Source organism: Chiloscyllium punctatum, chromosome 10 (genome assembly GCF_047496795.1).
Source record: "Chiloscyllium punctatum isolate Juve2018m chromosome 10, sChiPun1.3, whole genome shotgun sequence".
Classification (NCBI taxonomy): domain Eukaryota; kingdom Metazoa; phylum Chordata; class Chondrichthyes; order Orectolobiformes; family Hemiscylliidae; genus Chiloscyllium; species Chiloscyllium punctatum.
In genome coordinates, this window is record NC_092748.1 from 123,229,253 (window position 1) to 123,248,154 (window position 18,902).

The following is an 18,902-nucleotide window of genomic DNA, read 5'->3' on the forward strand; positions in this document are numbered from 1 at the left end:
AGCACAGTTAACATTTCCGGTCCAGTGATCCTTCTTCAGAACTGAAGTAGCTTGGTAAAGGTTGCTTTATGTGCTGAAGGTATGGTGGGGGGAGACAGGAGTAAACAGTAGGTGGAAATTGAGCCCAGAGAGAGAATAGTTGAGCAGACAAAGGAACAGTAATGGTCATCCTGGAAGAATGAATGGCTGCTAATTGGGACCATTAGTAGCTGACAGTGGGTTGGTTGCAGTAGCATACCATTTAATGACAAGGCCTGGTGTGTGGGGACTGGGATAAAGACATGCTCAGGCTTTGAACTCGATATTGAGTCCTGAAGGCTGCAGGGTCCCCAGGCAGAAAATGAAATGTTGTTCTTCCAGCTTGCTTGCTTTGCTTGCACATTGCAGCAAGCCTGAGACAGACATGTTGGCCAGGGTATACTGTAGTGTATTGAAATGGCAGGCAATGGAAACTCAGGGTCATTTTTGCAGATGCAATGTAAGTGTTCAACAAAGCAGTTGCTCTGTCTGCATTGCGTCTCCCCAGTGGACGGTAGACAACACTGTGACCTCACAAAGGCCACAGTAACAAAAATTCATCTCCTGCTTTAAAAATGGTGATTGTTGCATTTTTATCTTCCCACTCTTTCATCTTGCTCTGCGAAGTTTTTAAATGCTCCTGTGCAATTCTATGCTCCTGTTAACCTTTTGTGAAATGTGGGCATATACTCCAACATTGAAGGTTTGCTTCTCAGACTTGACAATTTATCTCTAATATTTCAATAGTCCTTTTATTTCATGTCCATGAACCAATTCAAATGCGCTGAAATGAGTAGATTAATTTGGAAAATCCCTGGTTTTAAATTAGAATCAATCATGCTTGACAAATCTGTTATAATATTTCGAGGAGTTAACAACCAAGTTAGACAAAGGAGAGGCAGTGGACATAGAACATAGAACAATACAGCACAGAATAGGCCCTTCGGTACTCGATGTTGAGCCGACCTGTGAACTATTCTTAGCTTGTCTCCCTACACTATCCCAAAATCATCCACGTGCTTATCTAAGGATTGTTTAAATCTCCCTAATGTGGCAAGTTGACTACATTAGCAGGTAGGGCATTCCACGCCCTTACCACTCTCTGCGTAAAGAGATCTATTCAAATTTCCAGAAGGCCTTTAACAAGGTGCTGCACAGGAGGCTGCTAAATAAGGTTAGAGACCATGGGTGTTAGGAGCAAGATACTAGCATGGATAGAAGATTGGCTAACTGTCAGAAGGCAGACAGTGGGGATAAAGATGTCTTTTCCAGGATGGTAACCAATGGCTAATGGAGTCCTGCAGGGTTCACTGTTGGCTTCACAATTATTCAGGATCTAGGTGAAGGAACTGAGGACAATGTTGCTGAGTTTAAAGATACTATAAAAATAGGTGGAGGGACAGTTGGCAGGAAGGCTAATGAAGGACTTTGACAGGCTAGGAAACAGGGCATAGAAAAGGCAGATGGAATGCAATATGGGAAACTGAGAGTTATGGACTTGGGTAGGAAGAATTTCTGAATGGAGAAAGGCTTCAGAAATCTGAGGTACAAAGGGGCTTAGGAGTCCTGTTTCAATTATCTTAAGGTTAGCATGCAGGTTCATTTGGCAATTAGGAAGGGAAATGCAATGTTTGTATTCACTTCAAGAGGACAAGAATACAAGAGTAGCGTTGTAGTACTTCTGAGGCTGTATGAGGCTCTGATCAGACTGCATTTGGAATATTGTGAGCAGTTTCTGCCCACATATCTAAGGAAGGACTTGCTAGCCTTGGAGGGCTTCCAGAAGAGGTTTTCAAAATGATCCTAGAGATAAAGAACTTGTCGTATCAGAGCGGCTGAGGACTCTGGATCTGTACTAAATGAAGTTCTGAAGGATGAGGAAGGATGTGATTGAAAGTTACAGAATACTGAAAGACCTAGATAGCGTGGATGTGGAGAAGATGTTTCCAATAATGGGAGAGGCTAGGATCCGAGGGCACAGACACTGGGTGAAAGAGCGACCTTTTAGAACTAAAATGAGGACTTTCTTCAGCCAGAAGGTGGTGAATCTATGGAATTCATTGCCACAAAAGGCTGTGGAAGCCAAGTCACTGAGGGTCTTTAAGACAGAAATAGATTGGTACTTGATTAGTAAGGGGATCAAGGGTTACAGATGGAGACAGGAGAATAGGTTGAGAAATCAGCCATGACTAAACATTGGAGCAAGCTGAAGTGGCTAAATGGCCAATTCTGTTGCTAAAACTTATGGTCTTAAGCACAGTTACCATGGCTTCATGAAGGGGAAATCACGTCTGACCACTTTGATAGAATTCTTTGAGGAAGTAACAAGGCAAAAGGTGAAGTAGCAAATGTAATATATTTCTATTTCTATAAGTTTTTAAAGGAAATAAGAGAGTACATTATAAATGCCCTGAGCATTATTTTGCTGAGTTCCCCTGATACTGGAGTCATCCCTCTGGATTCAAAATTGCACATGACATTCAGCTTTTTAAAAAGGAAAAGCAGGAAATTGTAGATCAGTTAGGCTAACATTTGTGGCAAGGAAGTTGCTGGAGTTTAGAATCAAGGATGGGATTACTGAACCTCAAATATTTTCAGTTAATCAAGGAAAGCCAATATGGATTCTTGACAGGTAGGTCATGCCTGTCAAATCTCATTGAATTATGAAGAGGTGAGTAGGGCACAGTGGTTAGCACTACTGCCTCACAGCCCCAGGGACCTGGGTTCAATTCCAGCCTTGGATGACTGTCGGTGTGAAGTTTGCATGCTCTCCCTGTGTCTGGGTGGGTTTCCTCCCACAGTCCAAAGATATTCTGGTTAGGTGGATTGGCCATGCTCAAAGAAAATTGCCTCATGGTGTCCAGGGATGTGCAGTTTAGGTGGATTAGCTCTGGTAACAACCCCATGTGGGGTTATTGGGAAGGGTGCGGGGTGTGGATTGCTCTTCGGAGGGTCTGTGCAGATTTGGGGGCTGAATGCCTCTTTCTGCACTGTAGGGATTCTATGATTCTAAAATAGTGTACAGGGAATTGTCAAAGGATGCTGTTTATCTGGACTTCCAGAAGGCATTTGATAAAATGCCACATAAAAAAAACTGTTAACTAAGGTAGATGTTCATGGAAATAAGGACAAAATACTGATAATGACTGGGAAATTGATTGAGTGGCAGGCAACAAAATATAATGCTAAAGGTTAGAAACTCAAATTGGTAAAATGTGACCAGTTGTCTGGTCCCACAAGAATCTGTGTTAGGACCTCAATTATTCACATAATTTACAAACAACTTGTAGAAAGTTTAGATGATAGCATAAAATTACATAGGGATATTGATTGACTAGGTGAATGAGCAAACTCTGGTTGATGGAGTTTAATGTAAGCATGTGTGATGTTATAGACAATAGATAATAGATGCAGGAGTAGGTCATTCAGCCCTTCGAGCCTGCACCGCCATTCAATATGATCATGGCTGATCATTCCCAATCAGTATCCTGTTCCAGCCTTATCTCCATAACCCTTGACTCCACTATCTTTAAGAGCTCTATCCAATACATTAAGAGCTTATACATTTCGTACCAAAGAAGAATTGATCAAGATACTTTCTACATGGTAAGAAATTAAATACAATGCATGTCCAAAGAGACCTGGGGGGTTCAGGTACATAGATATTCAAAATGTCATGAACATGTGCAGGAAATAATCAAAAGGCTAATGGAAGGCTGGCCTTTATATCTATAGGACTGGAGTACAAGGCTCAGAAAGTATGCTGCAATTATACCTCACTGGAGTATTATGAGTAAATCTGGGCACCGGACTTTAGGAAGGATATATTGGCCTTGGAGGGAGTACATTGTAAGTTTACTAGAGTAGAATACAATAGTCTTTGTTACATGCACTCAAATCAGTGCAGTGAAAAGTTTGTAGTGTCGCCTCTCAATGCCATCTTAGGTACAGATACTTTAAGTGTTGTCACAAAATGAAAAAGACGTTAGCATGAAAATAGAGCTTTAAAAGTCCAGAATGATAATAAAAAGTGACCATAAAGCACTTAAGTTCTAGTCCTTTTCCAACATGAGTCTGTGCCTGCCAGCTTCAGAACACAAGGCCATATTGCCTTTACATGTTGGCCTCTGTCCAGGACTCACTCTGCTGCCACTCTGGTTTCTGCTCACTCTGTTCCCACTCCAGATCTTGGCCAGCAATTGGCCCACACTCACTCTGCTGTGGGACATAGCCCGTGCAGTCTGCTTCCACCTGGGCTCTGGTCGCAATTCATATCCCTTGACTCCATTGTCCAGGTAGAGTAGGGTAGTTAAAAGTTTGGGAACGAAAGTAGAAAAAAAGTAGTGAAGAGAAGGAAAAGGAAGAAAAAGGAAAAGGGTTTGCCAAGCAGAGGAGCTCCAACTAGAGCACTTTACTCTGCTGCCATCTGACTTCAGGGCTTAAGTTACAAGCAGAGATTATCAAAATTAGGCATGTTTTCTCTAGAATTTGGAATGTTAAGGGATGATTTGGTCAAAGTATTTAAGATACTTAACAGGAAAGAACAGGGTGGATAAAGATAAACTATTTCCACTGGTTTGAAATTTTAGGAATAAGAGGCATAGTCTAAAAATTAGGGACAGACCACCCAAGAGAGATGTTGGAAAACACTTTGACATACAAATGATGGTAGAAGTTTGGAACTCTCTTCCACAAACTACAGTTATTAATTTTAAATCTGAGGAGATAAGTTTTTGTAAAACAAAGTTTTAACGAATGGAAACCAAAGGTTGGTATATGGAGTTAGGCAACAAACAAGTCATGGATCTCATTGAAAGGTGGAACAGGTTCAAGGGGCTGAATGGTCTGCTCCTGTTCCTATGTTGCTATGTGTTAATAAGGTATGTCATATAAGGCATTTTAATAAGATCACATGTTGGTGGCTGTACCATAATAACATGGATTAAGTATTAGCTAACTAACAGACAACAGAAAATTGGGATAAAGGGGATACTTTCAGAACACCAAACTGATACTATTGGAGTGCCACAAGGATCAGTGCTTGAGGCACTATTGGTAAATGAAGGAAGCAGATGTACTTTTGCTAAGTTTGCAGATGACACAAAAATAGATAGGAAGGCAAGTGGTAAGGATGACATAAGAGGTCGACGGCTAACTATAGAAAGGTTAAGTGAGTAGGTAAACTTGGCAGATAGAATATGATGGTGAAGTTATGCACATTGGCAGGAAAAAAAGAAGAGTTGAATACTGTTTAAATGGAGCGAGATTAGAGAAGTTTGTGGCATAGAAGAACATAAGAAATCGGAGCAAGAGGCGGCCTCTGTCACCTTGAGTATGCTCCGCCATTCAACAAGATTATGGCTGATCTTTTTGTGAGCACAGCTTCACTTACCTGCCCGCTCACCATAACCCTAACATTCTTTACTACTGAAAAATCTCTCTTTAACTTAAAAATATTGAATGAGGTAGCCTCAACTGCTTCACTGGGCAGGGAATCCCACAGATTCTTCTTTAGGTAAAGAAGTTCCTTGTCAATAAAGTGTGGGACTGAAAAAGGCACAGCAAGTCAGGCAGCATTTGAGGAGAAAGATGTCAACGTTTCGGGCATAACCAGTCCTGATGAAGGGTTATGCCCAGAACGTTAACTTTGTTGCTCCTCAGATGCTGCCTGACCTGCTGTGCCATACTTTATCAAAACTGACTCTCCAGCATCTGCAGTCCTCACTATCTTTTAAAGAAGTTCCTTCTTAATTCAGTCTTAAAACAGCCCCCTAGTTCTAGTTGCACCCGCCAGTGGAAACAACTTCTCTGTTTCTATCTTATCTATTCCCTTTATAATTTTGTGTGTTTCTCTAAGATATCCCCTTATTCTTCTAACTTCCAATGAGTATAGTCCCAGAGTACTCAATCTCTCCCCATTGTAAACTAATAGAGAAAGCGAATCACATGGTGTGCAGAGTGTTATAGCTAGGTGGATAAAGAACTGGTTGGGCAACAGGAGACAAAGAGTAGTAGTTGAAGGGAGTTTTTTGAAATGGAGAAATGTGACCAGCAGTGTTCCACAGGGGTCAGTGCTGAAGCCACTGTTGTTTGTGATATATATAACTAATCTGAAAGAGGGTATTGGTGGTCTGATCAGCAAGTTTGCAGATGACACAAAGATTGGTGGAGTAGCAGAAAGCATAAGGGACTGTCAAAGAATACATGAGAATATAGATAGACTGGAGAGTTGGGTGGAGAAGTGGCAGATGGAGTTCAATCCAGGCAAATTTGAGGTGATGCATTTTGGCAAGTCTAACTCTAGAGCGAATTATACAGTGAACAGCCTTTGGAAAAGTTGATGGGCAGAGAGATCTGGGAGTGCAGGTCCATTTGTACCTGAAGGTTGCTGCAGAGGTGGAAAGAGTGGTCAAGAAGGCTTGCCTTCATCGGTCGGGGTATTGTATGTAAGAGCTGGCAGGTCATGTTAAAATTGTACACGATGTTGATTCGGCCACACTTACAATACTGTGTACAGTTCTGGTCGCCACATTACCAAAAGGAAGTGGACGCTTTGGAGAGGGTGCAAAGAAGGTTTACGAAGATGTTGCCTGGTATAGAAGGTGCTACCTATGAAGAGAGGTTGAGTAGGTTAGGTTTGTTTTCATTAGGAAAAAAGATATTGAGGGGGGGACCTGATTGAGGCCTACAAAATCATAAAGGGTATAGACAGGGTATACATAGATAAGCTTTTTCCCAGGGTGAAGGATTCAATAACAAGAGGTCATGCTTTCAAGGTGAGAGGTGACAAATTTAAAGGGGATACACAGAGGGTGGTGGGTGTCTGGAACATGTTGCTATCAGAGGTGGTAGAGGCAGGCACAGTATATTCATTTAAGATGCATCTGGACAGATGCATGAGTAGGTGGGGAGCAGAGGGATACAGATGCGTAGGAAGTGGACGACAGCTTTAGACAGTTGATTTGGATCGGCTCAGGCTTAGATGGCTGAAGGACCTGTTCCTGGGCTGTAAATTTTCTTTGTTCTTTATAAAGCAACCCTCTCAACTCCCAGAATCAACCTAGTGAACTTCCTCTGCATCCCCTCCAGTGCCAGTACACCCTTTCTCAAGTCAGACCAAAACTTTACAGTACTCCAGGTGTGGGCTCACCAGCATTACCTCCCTATTTTTAAATACAATCCCTCCAGCAATGAAGGACAATAATCCAATTGCCTTCTTAATTACTTGCTGTGTCTGCAAACCAACTCATGCACAAGGACACCCAGGTCCCTCTGCACAACTGCATGCTATAATTGTTCACTACTTAAATAAATATCCATTTTGCTATTATTCGAACCAAAGTGGATGACTTTGCATTTACTAATATTTAGTGTAATAATAATTGTGTATAGTGTAATAATAATTTAGTATATAGTGTAATAATAATTTAGTGTAATAATAATAATTCTCAATAATTAGTGTAAAATGTAAACAACAGCGATCCCAACACTGATCCCTGAGACACACCATGAGCCACTGATTGCCAACCAGGAAAACATCCATTTATCCCCACTCTTTGTTTTCTGTTAGTTAACCAATCTTCGGTCCATGCTAATATATTACCTGCAATACTGTGTACCTTTATCTTGTGCAGCAGCCTTTTATTTGGCACCTTGTTGAATGCCTTCTGGAAATCCACATATACTACATCTGTCGGTTCCCTGTTGTCCACTGCATTTGTAATGTCCTCAAAGAATTCCAGTAAACTAGTTAAACATGACCTGCCTTTCATGAATCCATGCTGCGTTTGCCCAATGGGACAATTTCTATTCAGATTTCTCACTATCTCTAGCTTTATTATAGATTCAAGTATTTTCCCCATTATAAGCTTATAAATACCACCTTTTGTCTAACTCCTTTTTTAAACAGTAGCATCACATTTGCTATTTTCCAATCTTCCATAACCACCCCAGAGTCAGCAAATTTTGGTACATTACCATGAGTACATTTGCTATTTCACCTGCCATCTGTTTTAGGACCCTGGGATGCATTCTATCAGGGCCAGCAGACTTGTCTACCTTCAGTCCATTAGCTTTCCCAACACTGCTTATTTAGTGATAATGATTGTTTCTAGGTCCTCATCTGCCATTGCCTCCTTGTCATCAATTATTGGCATGTTATATTGGCATTAAGTTGGTGCTGGAAAAGCACAGCACATCAGGCAGCATCCGAGGAGCGGGAGAATTGATGTTTCCGGCATAAGCCAATGAAAGGCTTATGCCTGAAAAATCAATTCTTCTGCCCTTCAGATGCTGCCTGATCTGCTGTGCTTTTCCACACAACACGTTTGACTCTGATCTCCAATATCTGCAGTCGTCAATGTCTCCATGTTATATTGGCATGTCCTCCACTGTTCCTCAATTATCTTACCATATAGTCTTTGTTTCCAGTCTACCTTAGTCAACTCCTCCCTCATCCCATTATAATCTCCTTTGTTTGAGCACAAGACACTGCTATTGAATTTTACCTTCTCACACTCCACCTATACTTTAAATTCACCCATACTGTGTTCGCTCCTTCTGAGAGGATCCCTAACTATGAGATCATTAATTTTTCCCATCTCATTACTCAGGACCAGATCCAGAATAGCTTGCTTCCTTGTAGGTTCTATTGCCTGCTGTTTGAGGAAACTGTTGTGGATAAATTCAATAAACCCCTTTTCAAGGCTGCCTTAACCAACTTGGTTAAAAATCACACACCATCAGGTTACAGTCCAACAGGTTTATCTGGAAGCACTAGCTTTCAGAGCACTGCTCCTCTATCAGGTAGTTGTGGAGCAGGAACAAAAGACACAGAATTTATAGCAAAAGATTACAGTGAACTTGGTTTGACTAATCAACTTGGAGAATAAAATCTCCCATGATAATTGATGTACCATTTCTTTTTTATTTCTTTGTTTATTGCCCACCCCAATGTGTTGTTATTATTTGGTGGCCTGTAGACTATGCCTATCTGACTTTTTCTGTTTACTATTTATAATTTCCACCCACATTGAATCAACCTTTTTGTCCATAGAATCTGAATCATCCCTCACTATTGCCCTGATGTCTTCCTTAAATATCAGAGCTACTGCACCTCTCTTTGCCTCCTGCCTGTCCTTCCGAATAAGCTGATACCCCTGGAGGGCCATTAGGAGTCAAACACATTACTGTGGGCCTAGAGGAATTAAGGGGGCTAAAAGTGGTCATAAGATATCTTTACCAAACACTGTTAAAGAAAATCCCAAAGCCTTTTATTCATATATAAAGAGCAAGAGGGTAACTAGAGAAAGGTTTGGCCCAATCAAGGACATAGGAGGAAAGTTATATGTGGAATCAGAGAAAATGGGTGAGATTCTTAACGAGTACTTTGTATCGGTATTCATCGAGGAGAGGGACATGACGGATGTTGAGGTCAGGGATAGATGATTGATTACTGAGGTCAAGTCAGATAAGGAGGGAGGAAGAGTTGTGTATTCTGAAAGGCATTAAGGTGGACAAGTCCCAGGTCTGGATGGGATCTATCCCAGGTGACTGAGGGAAGCGAGAGAGAAAATAGCTGGGGCCTTAACAAATATCTTTGCAGCATCCTTGAACACAGGTGAGGTCTCGGAAAACTGGAGAATGTTGACACCTTTTTAAAGAAGGGAAGTAGGATAATCCAGGAGGGAGTGAGGACTGCAGATGCTGGAAATCAGAGTCAAGAGTGTGGTGCTGGAAAAGTACAGCAGGTCAGGCAGCATCCAGGGAGAAGAAGAATCGATATTTCGGGCATACACCCTTCATCAGGAATGAGGCTTGTGGGCCAGGGGACTGAGAGATAAATGGGAGGGGGGTGGGGCTGGGGGAGAGGTAGCTGAGAATGCAATAGGTAGATGAAGGTGGAGGAGAAGGTGATAGGTCAGCAAGGAAGCTGGAGTGGATAGATGGAAAAAAATGATGGACAGGTCAAGAGGGTGGTGCAGAGTTGGAGGCTTGGGACTGGGATAAGGTGGGGGCGCGGGGAAATGAGGGAACTGGCAAAATCCACATTAATCTCGTGTGGTTGCAGGGTACCGAGGCAGAAAATGAGGCGTTCTTCCTCCAGGTGGTTCAGGTTTGATGATGGAGGCGGCCCAGGATCTGCGTGCCCTTGGTGGAGTTCGAGGGGGAAGTTGAAGTGGGGTTGGTTGGTGCAGGTGTCCCAGAGATGTTCTCTGTAACGATCTGCAAGTTTCCGTCCTGTTTCCCCACTGTAGGGGAGACCACATTGGGTGCAACAGATACCATAGATGACATTGGTGGAAGTACAGGTACATTTCTGTCAAATGTGGAAGGATCCTTTGGGGCCTTAGACAGAAATGAGTGAGGGAGGTGTGGGTGCAGGTTTTGCACTTCTTGCAGTGGCAGGGGAAGATGCCTGGAGTGGGTTGTGGGCTGGTGGGGGGGGGGCATGGATCTGTGGAAGGAGTCGCGAAGAGAATGGTCTCTCCAAAACACTGATAAGGGTGGGGAGGGAATTATATCGCTCGTGCTGGGGTCTGTTTGTAGGTGGTGGAAGTGGCGGAGGATGATGCGATGTATACAGAAGTTGGTGGGGTAGATGGTGCAGACCAGAAGTTTTTGTCCTTGTTACCTTGGGAGGGGTAATCCAGATAATTATAGAAAGGTGAGCCTGACATAGGGAAGCTGCTGGAGAAGACACTGAGGGATAGGATCTATTCCCATTTGGAAGAAAATGGGCTTATCAGTGATAGGCAACATAGTTTTGTGCAGGGAAGGTGATATCTTACCAACTAGTAGAATTCTTTGAGGTAGTGACAAGTTGATTGATCAGGGAAGGGTTGTTGATGTTATATACATGGACTTCAGTAAGGCATTTGATAAGGTTCCCCATGGTAGGCTGATGGAGAAGGTGAAGTCGCATGGGGTCCAGGCTAGATGGTTAAAGAACTGGCTAGGCAACAGGATACAGAGAGTAGTAGTGTAAGGGTGTTTCTTAAAATGGAGACCTGTAACCAGTGGTGTTCCACAGGGATCTGTGCTGGGACCACTGTTGTCTGTGATATGCATAAATGATTTGGAAGAAGGTATACGTAGTCTTATTAGCAAATTTGCAGATGACACTAAGATTGGTGGAGTAGCAGACAGTGAAGGGGACTGACAGAGAATACAGAGAATATAGATAGATTGGAGAGTTGGGCAGAGAAATGGCAGATGAAGTTCAATCTGGGCAAATGTGAGGTGATGCATTTTGGAAGATCCAATTCAAAAGCGAACTATACAGTAAATGGAAAAGTCCTGGGAAAAACTGATATACAGAGAGCTCTGGGTGTTCAGATCCATTGTTCCCTGAAGGTGGCAACGCTGGTCAATAAATGGGCGGCACCGTGGCACAGTGGTTAGCACACCTGCCTCACGGTGCCAGAGACCCGGGTTCAATTCCCGCCTCAGACGACTGTCTGTGTGGAGTTTGCAAATTCTCCCCGTGTCTGCGTGGGTTTCCTCCGGGTGCTCCGGTTTCCTCCCACAGTCTAAAAATGTGCAGGTTAGGTGAATTGGCCATGCTAAATAGTGTTATGTGAACGGGTAAATGTAGAGGAATTGATCTGGGTGGGTTGCTCTTCGGTGGGTCGGTGTGGACTTGTTGGGCCGAAGGGCCTGTTTCCACACTGTAAGTAATCTAATATAAAGTAGTCAAGAAGGCATACAGCATGCTTTCCATCATCAGTCGTGGTAGTGAGTATAAGAGTTAGAAAGACAGAGATTGAGGGGGGAACCTGATTGAGGTCTACAAAATCATTTGAGGAATAGACAGGGTGGATGGCAAGAAGCCTTTTTCCAGAGTGGTGTACTTAATTTCTAGGGGTTCAAAGTGATAGGGGAAAAGTTTAGGGGACATATGCGTGGAAGGTTCTGTACACAGAGGGTGAAGGGTGCCTCAAATACATTGCCAGCGGAGGTGGTAGAGGGGGCACAACAGCATAATTTAAGATGTATGTAGACAGATATATGAATGGGCAGGGAACAAAGTGATATTGACCCTTTAAAAATTGGCGACAGGTTTATATAGAGGATCTGGATCGGCACAGGCTTGGAGGGCCGAAGAGCCTGTTCCAGTGCTGTAATTTTCTTTGTTCTCAAATGACATGTCAATAAGGACGGTGGATTTTCTTTCCCTAAAGGACAGTAATGAACCAGATAGAGTTTTCCAACAATCAACAATGGTTTTACAGTCACCATTGGACTCTTAATTCCAGAATTTTATTGAATTCAAATTTGGCCTTCTGCCATGGTGAGTTTCAAAGCCAGGCCCCTCGAACATTACCTGAGTCTCTGGATTGGCAATCCAATGATAATACCACTACGCCATCACCTCCTCTGTCAACCCATGAGAGAGAATTGATTACTGACGGCATTTTGAAAGTACCCTGGGTAGCAGCGACACTGCTGAGTTTTACATACAGTTTAAGGGAGAGATGTGAAGGTCCAAGACAAGTACAGAGAAACATCGATTATCTGGCATTTGATTATTTGAATTTCAAATTATCCGAACAAGATCACAAGGTCCCGACGCTTCACTAAACTGTATTATCCGGTATTCGATTATCTGAACAAAATACTCCCGCCCGTGTCATTCAGATAACGGAGGTTCCTCTGTACTTAAACCTGTTTGATCATAACCTGGTGTCGTGTGATTTCTGACTTTGTCCACATCTGTCTAACACCGGCACCTCCACATCAAGAAAACTGTAGGAACTTCAAGTTGACAAGTGCCCAGGTCTTGATAGATTTCATCCGAGGGTCTTAAAAGTAGGCGCCTGTGAAATAGTTCATGCATTCATTTTAATTTTCCAAAAGGCATTAGATTCCAGGAAAATTCCTTTTGATTGGAAAATAACTCGTGCAGCTACTTTATTTTAAAAAGGAAGGAGATAAAAGCAGGAAACTACAGGTCAGTTAACAACATCTGTCACGTGGAAAATGTCAGAAGCTATTATAAAATAAGTTATAATGTGAAGGGTAGGTCGTGCCTCACAAACCTTATTGAGTTCTTTGAGATGGTGACCAAACAGGTGGATGAGGGTAAAGTGGTTGATGTGGTGTATATGGATTTCAGTAAGGCATTTGATACATTTCCCCATGGTAGGCTATCGCAGAAAACATGGAGCCATGGGATTGTGGGTGATTTATCAGTTTGGATGAGAAGTTGGCTAGCTGAAAGAAGTCAGAGGGCGGTGGTTGATGGGAAATGTTCATCCCGGGGTTCAGTTACTATTATAAGAAGCTATGATAAAATATGTTCTAATAGGGCACTTGGATAATCATAGAGTCCTTTCAGAGTGGAAGCTAGTCATTTGGCCTGTGGAGTCCACAATGACTCTCCCAAGTGCTCCCTATTTAAGCCCCTACCCGCCTCGACCCTTTTGCTGTAACCCTGCGTTTCCCATGGTTAATCCACTAGCCTACCAATCTCTGGATACTATGAGCAACTGAGCATGACCAACACCCTGAGGAAATCTAAGCAGACATGGGGAGAATGCGCAAACTCTACACAGTTACCCAAGGGTGGAATCAAACTCAGGTCCTTGATGTTGTGAGACAGTAGTTCTAACCTCTAAGGCATCATGTCATGGATCAGTTCAAGGTAATCAGGCATAGTAAAAATGGTTTTGTCAAAGGGAAATCACGTTAAACAAATTTATTGGAGTTCTTGGAAGAAATAACTTATACTGTAGATAAAGGGGAGCCAGTGGATGTGTTGTACTTTGATCTTAAGAAGGCATTTGATAAGGTGCCACAGCAAAGGTACCTATAGGTATCTCAGGAATATAACTATTCTATAATAAGTGTGTCAGGAATAAAAGAATGACTAGAGAAAGATTAGGGCCAATCAAGGATAGTAGTGGGAAGTTGTGCATGGAGTCCGAGGAGGTAGGGGAAGCAGTAAATGGATATTTTTCATCAGTATTCACACTGGAAAAAGACATTGTTTTTGAGGAGAATACAGTGGAAAGATGATTATCCGAACTAGATGGGGGGCCACAATTTTGTTCAGATAATCCATTATTTGGAAAATCGATTAAATGCTTTTCCTCTGGGGCTCAGAGTTTTAAAGTCTGCTTCCTGTTCAGGAAACTGCAAGAACACACATTGCATGACACCCCGCCCCCAACACCACCCGCCGCCTGTTCCTCCTGTCCAATACTGCCCCCAGAACCAAGTCCAATCCCGCCCTGCCCCCCAACCTGGTCCAACCCCATCCCCCTGCCCAACCCTGCCTCCGCCCCCAACCCAGTTCAACCCTGCCCCCTCTACGGGACTTCCGGACCGCACACCAACAATAAGACTGCTGCTGTAGCTGCCTTTGTTTGGCGAGTCTCCAAATAGCGCACACATGCAGCCACACACACAACACATCTTTGATGTAAGATTTCTATCAGAACCTCGAGATCTCCTTCGGATAATCTGATTTTCGGATAATTAGTATTCGGATAATTGAGGTTCCCCTCTACTGAGATACAGGCTGCTAGACTAGATGGGATTGACGCTAGCAAGGAGGAGGTGTTCGCAATTCTGTAAAGTGTAAAAATTGATAAGTTCCTTGAGCTGGATGGAACTTATCCAAGAATTCTCTGGGAACCCAGGGAGGAGATCGCAAAGTCTTTGGCTTTGATCTTTATGTCATCATTGTCGACAGGAATAGTGCCAAAGACTGGAGGATAGAAAATGTTGTCCCCTTGTTCAAGAAGGGGAGTAGAGACAACCCTGATAATTATAGACCTGTGAGCCTTACATTGGTTGTGGGTAAAGTGTTGGAAAAGGTTATAAGAAATAGGATTGATGATCAGTTAGAGAGGAATAAATTGATTAGGGATAGTCAACACGGTGTTGTGAAGGGTAGGTCGTGCTTCACAAACCTTATTGAGTTCTTTGAGATGGGGACCAAACAGGTGGATGAGGGTAAAACAGTTGACGTGGTGTATGTGGATTTCAGTGAGGCGTTTGATAAATATCCCCATGGTAGGCTATTTCAAAATAAAAATTGAAGCATGGGATTGTGGGTGATTTAGCAGTTTGGATCAGAAATTAGCTAGCTGAAGGAAGACAGAGCGAGGTGGTTGATGGGAAATGTTCATCCTGGAGTTCAGTTACTAATGGTGACTGAAGGATCTGTTTTGGGGCAACTGCTGTTTGTTATTTTTATAAATGACCTAGATGAGGGCGCAGAAGAATGAGTTAGTAAATTTGCGGATGACACTAAGGTCAGTGGAGTTGTGGATAGTGCTGAAAGGTGTTGCAGGTTACAGAGGGACATAGATAAGCTGCAGAGGTGGGCAGAGAGGTGGCAAATAGAAAAGTGTGAGATAGTTCACTCTGGAAGAAGTAGCAGGAATGCACAGTACTGAGCTAATGGTAAGATTCTTGGTAGTATAGGTGAGCAGAGAGATCTCGGTATCCATGTGCATAGATGCCTGAAAGTTGCCACCCAGGTTGATAGAGTTGTCAAGAAGGCATACAGTGTATTAGCTTTGATCAGTATAGGTTTTGAATTTCAGAGCCACAAGGTCAGGATGCAGCTGTACAAAATTTTGATGTGGCCATATTTGGAATATTGCGAATAGCTTTGGTCACCACATTATAGGAAGGATGTGGATACTTTGGAAAGATTTCAGAGGAGATTTACTAGGATGTTGCCTGGTATGAAGGAAAGGTCTCATGAGGAAAAGCTGAGGGACCTAAGGCTGTTTTTGTTACAGAGAAGAAGATTCAGAGGTGATTTAATTGAGACGTAAAAGATAATCAGAGGGTTAGAGAGGGTGGATAGTGACAGTCTTTATCCTCGGATGCTGATGGCTAGCATGAGGGAACATAGCTTTAAATTGAGATGTGATAGATACAGGACAGATGTCAGAGGTAGTTTCTTTACTCAGAGAGTAGTAGGGGCATGGAATGCATTGCCTGCAACAGTAGTAGACTCACCAACTTTAATGGCATTTAAATAGTCATTGGATAGACATATGGATGAAAATGGAACTGTATAGCATAGATGGGCTTCAGATTGGTTCCACAGGTCGGCACAACATCAAGGTTTGAAGGTACTGCTCTAAAGGTTATTGTAGAAAAAAGAAGTTCATGGTGTTGAGGGTAACAAATTGGCATGGATAGAAGATTGACTTGCTAACGGGAAGCTCAGAGTATGAATAAGTATGAGTAAGTTTGCAGGGTGGCAGGATCTCATGTGTGGTGTGACACAGGTGTCAGTGCTGAGGCCCCAACTCCTTAGAATTGATGACGATGATTTGCATAAAGGAATCCAAGGTACGGTAGTTAAATTTGCTGATGACACAAAGATAGATAGCAATATCAATTGTGAAAAGGACAACAAGGAGGCTGCAAACGGATACAGATAGATCGTGAATTGGCTAATACCTCGCAAATGGAATACAATATGTAAAAGTATGAAATCGCCCATTTTGGCAGAAGAAAAGTGAAGCATATTATCTTGCAAAGAGATAATATGCAAAGCTCCAAGATGCTAAGAGGTCTGGGTGTACTAGTGCATGGATCACAGAAGGTTAGTCTTCAGTACAGCAAGTGATCATGAAAGCTAACAAAACATAGAACATAATAGCACAGTACAGGGTCTTCGGCTTTCGATGTTGCGCCAACCTGTGAAAATAATCTGATGCCCATCTAAACTACAACATTCCATTATTATCTATATGTGTCTCCAATGCCCAATTAAATGCCCTTAATGTCGGCAAGTCTACTACAATTGCAGGCAGGCCGTTCCATGCCTCTGCTACTCTCCGAGTGAAGAAACAACCCCTAATATTTGTCCTAAATCTATCACCACTCAATTTACAGCTATGTCCTCTAATACAGACATAGAGATGTACAGCATGGAAACAGACCCTTTGGTCCAGCTCATCCACACCAACTAGATATCTCAACCCAATCTAGTCCCAACTGTCAGCTCCCGGCCCATATCCCTCCAAACACTTCATAATCATATACCCATTCAGATGCCTTAGATGCTGCAATTGTACTACCCTCGACCACTTCCACTGGTAGCTCATTCCATATACGTACTACCCTCTCCGTGAAAAAATTACTCCTTAGGACTCTTTATATCTTTCCCTTCTCACCCTAAAGCTATGCCCTCTAGTTCTGGACTCCCCCCTCCCAGGAAAAAGACTTTGTCTATTTATCCTATCCATGCCCCTCATAATTTATAAACCTCTATAAGAACACCCCTTAGCCTCCGACACTCCAGGGAAAACAACCCCAGCCTATTCAACCTCTCCCAATAGCTCAAATCCTCCAATCCTGGCAACATCCTTGTAAATCCTTTCTGAACCCTTTCAAGTTTCACAACATCCTTCCTATAATGGAAGGAGACCAGAATTGCATGCTCTCGTGTTAGCATTCACCATCCGAGGAAAAAGGCTCTTGCTATCCACCCTATCTAACCCTCTGATTATCTTACATGTCTCAATTAAGTCACCTCTCAACCTTCTTCTCTCCAACGAAAACAGCCTCTGTTCCCTCAGCCTTTCCTCGTAAGACCTTCTTTTCATACCAGGCAACATCCCAGTAAATCTCCTCTGAACCCTTTCCAAAGCTTCACATCCTTCCTATAATGCGGTGACCAGAACTGCACGCAAAACTCCAGGTCCAGTCTTACCAGTGTCTTGTACAGCTGAAGCAAGATCTCATGGCTCCGAAACTCAGTTCCTCTACCAATAAACGCCAACACACCATATGCCTTCTGGACGACCCCATCAACCTGGGTGGCAACTTTGAGGGATTTATACGCCTGGACACTGAGATGTTTCTGTTCATCCACACTGCCAAGAATTTTACCATTAGTCCAGTACTCTGCATTTCTGTTATTTCTTCTGAAGTGAATGACTCACACTTTGGAGATACCAGTGTTGGACTGGGGTGTACAAAGTTAAAAATCACACACCAGGTTATAGTCCAACAGTTTTAATTGGAAGCACTAGCTTTCGGAGCACCGCTCCACCTGATGAAGGAGCGGCGCTCCAAAAGCTAATGCTTCCAATGAAATCTATTGGACTATAACCTGGTGTTGTGTGATTTTTAACTTTGTACTCACACCATTCCGCATTAAACTCCACTTTCCACTTCTCAACACAGCTCTGCATCTTATCTATGTCCCTCTGTAATCCACAACATCCTTCAGCACTATCCACAACTCTGCTACCTTAGTGTCATCCGCACATTTACTAACCCATCCTTCTCTGCCCACATCCAGGTCATTTATGAAAATGACAAACAGCAGTGGCCCCAAAACAGATCGTTGCAGCACACCACTGGTAACTGAGCTCCAGGATGAACATTTCCCATCAACCACCACCTTCTGTCTTTTTTCAGCTAGCCAAATTCTGATCCAAACTGCTTAATCACCTTCAATCCCAAAACTCCATATTTTGTGCAATAGGCCACTGTGTGGAATCTTTTAAAATGCCTTACTGAAATCCGTATTCACCACATCAACCACTTTACTTTCATCCACCTTTTTTGTCACCTTCTCGAAGAACTCAATAAGGTTAGTTAGGCACAACTTACCCTTCACAAAACCATGTTGACTATCTCTAATCAAATTATTCTTTTCCAGATGATTATAAATCCTATCTCTTATAACCTTTTCCAACACCTTACCCACAACCGAAGTAAGGCTCACTGGTCTATAATTACCAGAGTTGTCCTGACTCCCCCTCTTAAACAAGTGAAGAGCATTTGCCATCCTCCAGTCTTCTGGCACGACTTATGTCAACAATGATGACATAAAGATCGAAGCCAAAGGCACTGCAATCTCCTCCCTGGTTTCCCAAAGAATCAGAAGATAAATCTCA

General features: G+C 42.8%; 1 protein-coding gene across 1 annotated transcript in view; it reads right to left on the reverse strand.

The window, feature by feature from the left end:
- Window positions 1–18,902, reverse strand: part of xrcc5 (X-ray repair complementing defective repair in Chinese hamster cells 5) — a 398,838-nt gene that overhangs the window by 51,766 nt on the left and 328,170 nt on the right. The window lies entirely within an intron of this gene.